A 5,007-nucleotide genomic window follows, 5' to 3' on the forward strand; every position below is an offset into this window, starting at 1 on the left:
GTAGAGGATATCATTGTTAAACTTAATAAGCTATCCAATCCACTGAGAAAAGCTAAAAGGTGAGCTTCCACGTCATGCTCATTGGCCACTTTCCTTCAAGACAACATCTTTGGGGACAAATGATTTACAACAAGTTCTTTTCCCCACATCACTTGAGCTACAAGGTGGCAATGGCTGCTTGAGCATCAAGCACACCTAATATGCACTCAATTGAATGGGAAGCCAGATACACATATTCATTTATATTAATTTTCTCCTTGCCCAAGCTTATCATCAAAGCCTACCACATATGAGCTCACCCTGATTTGAAAGCCTAGAGCTATGCTAATTTTTTATCTTTAAAGAAAAAAACAATGGTAACCAATGGAGAGATTGCATCCCTCCTTGCCCACTCTTTGACATCTAAACCGATATACTGCACCACTACTAATTTTCCTTTTACTTAAAATGTAGTAGAAGTTGAATAATGGGTTCAATTGTCACCAATATTATATTGGTAGATGTAATATGTCATGACCTAGTCATTTCTTGCATTTTCTCCATTAGCTCTACCCATTACATTAACATTCTTTCCACTTGACAGATTAATTTATTTGAAATTTAATATAGTTTTAGTGTATTAATCTGTCAGAACTACATTCGTGTAACAATATAGAATGACAATACTTAGGGGTACAAAGCAAGAAATGGTTGTTAGACCTTAGCAAATGCTTGTGCACAGTGTTCACTCACCTTTAGGTATTGAGGCCATAAATCATGTGCACAAGGCAATGTCCATCAGTTCTAGGCAATCAAACATAAAAAGAAAGGACCCACAATAAGAGTCTCAACTTACATACAGCCTCCCAAAAAAAGCAAGGGTCTTTTAACAAAGCGGAAGAATGCCAATCAAAGGAAGAAGGGCCCACACAAGTGGTGGAGCATCTATATTTACTTATTTTGAAGAACCACAAGTCACCCAAAGGTTGCGCCATGTGTCGTGCAAATGGGAGATCTCTCCTTGCCCCTCTTTCCTGCTCTTTCTTGGTTTTCTTTGCCACGTGGGAAACAATCTTGGCTAGCTCCCTCTTGAGATCCTTGCCCCTCTTCCTTGCTCTTTCCTTCTTGTACTCTTTCCCAATCAACTAATTGCCTCCCTACCATGCATCTATCCACCATCACCTCCATGAAAATCCCCATGGCCTCCCCACACAGCCATGCAAAAAATATTTGGCACAAAAATTCATGTATCTAGAATCTCAACTGGAGGTGATTATATGCAAGCAACAAATTGGGCATGGTTCATCAATTGCCTTTTGAAACTCTCCATGGAGAAATATTTATTGAAAGGTGGGAAGAGGTCAATGATCTACAACACTCACTCTTGGTACCTTCTTTCCCTCAATATTGTAGAGCAAATCAGCTGTTCAAGGAGAGGGTCACAAGCAACGATTGTGAGGCTTAAGAGGAGGTTATTTTGTGTTTATTTCAACTCTTTCTCTCTCTCTCTCTCTCTCTCTCTCTCTCTCTCTCTCTCTCTCTTGTTGTGTTTATTTCAACTGAAGAGGAGGCTATTTTGCTTTGATTTTAACTCTATCTCTCTCTTTGTGTTACAATCTCTCTCCATACAAGTAATCATTGCCTTGTTGTCGTTCCCTGAAATGAGGCAAAAAATGCACTATTTCTAAAAGATTGTGAGGTTGAGAAGAGGATGGGGTTTTGTGGGTGGATGATAGATAAGTACAAGGTAGCCAAAGAGATGAATCTAGATTGAAAGACCAATCGATGCAAGAGTCAATAGATCACGATGGGGAGCGGTGCAATGAACAATGCGAAGTTGGAATGGTGTGGAGGAGGGAGGAGGGAGAAATGAAGCATCAAAAGTGGAACACATAGCATTTCCTATATGGCAAAAATCATGTCTAACTTCTTTGTCTATTTATAGATTGGAAGTTCTATTCTTTTGGTTTTCACATTTCCTATATGGTAAAAATCCTGCCTAACTTCTCTGTCTATTTGTAAGCTGGAAGTTCTGTTCTTTTGGTTAAATTCTCACAAATCTACAAACTTGAAATTTGTATGGTGTTACCTTGGAGTAGAGAACTTAACAAAATAGTAACATATCAATCAAAATGGTGTTACCTCGGAGTAGAGAGCTTAACAAAATAGTAACATATCAATCAAATTGATAATTTTGTGACGCAATGCAAATAAACATCATGAAAGATAATCTTGAATCTTTAGGCACTATAGCAACTAAGATCCTTCCTCCTCTCTACTCTTTTCTTTGAGTGTTTGTGCAACTGGTTCGTTCTCCACAATAGTAGTACCTACAGTTGCATCTCAAATATGTCATCAGAGAGAGAGAGAGAGAGAGAGAGAGAGAGAGAGAGAGTAACATATGAAGGTATTTGTTTATAGCATTAGACAATACATGTGTCTTCTTGGAAGTATGTCTTCCGTCATTTTGTCACTTACACCATTAGAAAATAAATAAGTCTTCTTAGAACTTCATCTTGATGTCTCAAGAGTCTACTCCAAAGTCCCTACTATTGCACTAGCTTCATGAATACAAGCAGACTTCAAATTCGTAGGCCATTTGTAACTTAGAATGGCGTCTGTAATTTGTCACAGACTCTCGTCACAACCTGCTTGGAGTCTTCTGCCAACTTGTAAGCACACAACAACTCCTCCTTTTTGTTCCTTTCTTTCCTCATCCTCACCTTCTCATTCAATGCAACATCTAGTTTCGTGATTCAATGAAACAAAAACAAGCTAGAAATATTCACCAATTTTGCCGAGTTCAATTCGAGCAACCAAGTCTGTAACATATCCTCCGGGAAGGAATTTCCTTTCATGGATCCATGTAGAAGGCATCTTAAACAGGTTTGTAGTTCTTGGAATGTATGCGGGTAGTAACTGGCCATCTCTAGGAAGGAGACGTAGCACTAGAGGATAGTGAGGGAAGGAAAGCGAGCGAAGCATTTGAGGTGCCAATGCTCCTACTTTAGCACCCTATTGGAGTCAATCCTATCCTCAATCACTTTATGTCAAATCTTTCACTCACTTTATTCCAGATTTGTATATCAATCTTGTCCTTGATCACTTTCTTTCAATTCTTCCACTCACTTTTTCCTAGATTTGTATATCAATCATGTCCTTGATCACTTAAGTTCTTTCAGATATTTCTCACTTTTTTGAATTTTGTATTAGAGTGTACGAAATGTTGAAGGTAATAAGACTGTACAAAAGAACGCGATTTGGACTACTGAGAAACTCCCAACCTTCCAAATCACATTCTATTGTACAAATTTCAAAGAATGCATCACAGAGGAGAGAGAGAGAGAGAGAGAGAGAGAGAGAGAGAGATGTGTGGCTATATTTAATTTATATAACTTTATGAAAATTGCTTTTTTGATTTAAGATAGTAAATTTAAAGGGCTATTTGAATTTTTGGTGCAAGGTGTAGCGAAAAATTTGCCAGTTTCGTCAATGAAAATTACAGGAACAAGCTTCCCCTTATCCAGGAGAGGAAAGTTCAAGCAAGAAGGGGAGAAGAGATAAAATCGAGCTAGCAAGTGTTCAAGGCATGCCTTTTATAAAAAAGATAGTCCTGTTTAAGGGAAAGACATTAAAAGAAGACCAGAAGCCTATAGATTTGTTACTTTTTGACTTTCTTGAGAAGTGTGATGCTCAACAGGATTACCATCTCTGTTATGAGATGTGGAACAATGAGCTCAATTATACTGCCATTTTGGAGACTCACAAAGATTTTTTTGGCAGAAGAGCTAGCAGAATTTCAAAAGATTACAGAGAAATAGAAGGTGACCATATCAGATAAGTCATATGTTCATGCCAAGGATTTGATTACGAACAAAAAGCTCAGGATTCCCATCAATAGAAGGTTTGATACCTTTCCAAAAATATGCAAAGCGATTTGCAATATTCATATTGAATGATGCAGGATCTTGGAGGAGAGCCTTGTTTTTGCTGTGTTTTTAAGTCTTTATTATGAAGGTCATGAAGACATGTTAGAGGAGGCTAAGGAAGATCCTGGGGAAAAACCCAATATTTAAGACAAAGATAGAAATATAGAAGAAGCTCAAGAACTTGAAGAGGAGGATATTCATCTTGAGAAAGAGAGCAAGGAGGCTGTAGCTGTGGATCTTGTAGCCTTGAAGTCAGAAATAGTGAAAGGAGCTATCTCCATTGAAGGACTAGATTTTGAGACATGTACTCTAGCTATACCTATCCTTCCGTCCTTCACTATTCAAGGTCTATATACACATCATCTTTGACCTCAGAGAATATTATGCCTTGGCCTTAATTGCTTAACTCAGTAGCATAGACAAGGAGGTTGAAATTGAAGATGACGAATTAATGGTCCTAGAAGATACATTTGACCCAAGTAGGCACTCTCAATGCTCTTTCAAAATGCTGCAAATGAGGAGGACATGGATGATGAGACCTTCAATAAGGTCAAAACACTAAAGGTGGAGAAGCAGAGGAATATTCAACCAAAGGTGGAGGAGCAGTGGAAAACACAAACTAGCATGGAAAGAAGCATTGATCTTTGCACATATAAAATTTTGGAGAACGATGGTACGCTATCACTATTTTCTTGCTAGATCTTTTTTATCATGACCTGTGTACATATTTCTCATTACTTCTTTTTTGATATTGTAGCTCTATATTGAAGATGAAAATATTCTAAGAAGGTCCATTGGGAGTGGAGAAAGGGGACTTGGACAGTTGTCTTCCCTTGCACACTATATGAACAAGATGTCCTCTGCCAAGACATTGATTTACCATAGATAAATAAGCAATGATGAAGAGACGACTGTCTACTTTTTCAAATGTTTGTCAAAGTTTCTTGGTGGGTACCAGGAAAATTGGCAGAAGAACAAGGTTATATTAATTGAGAAATTATTTGCTTTGGACATTTTTTGGTATTGCCAAGACAAACAATGATCACGGCGGGCAGGGTACTTTTTGACATACACTGCTTATGCTTTAGCACTTGGAATT

The sequence above is a fragment of the Dipteris shenzhenensis genome, chromosome 28, assembly GCF_047967505.1.
Source record: "Dipteris shenzhenensis isolate YYH24624 ecotype China chromosome 28, Dip_SZ_1.0, whole genome shotgun sequence".
Taxonomy (NCBI): domain Eukaryota; kingdom Viridiplantae; phylum Streptophyta; class Polypodiopsida; order Gleicheniales; family Dipteridaceae; genus Dipteris; species Dipteris shenzhenensis.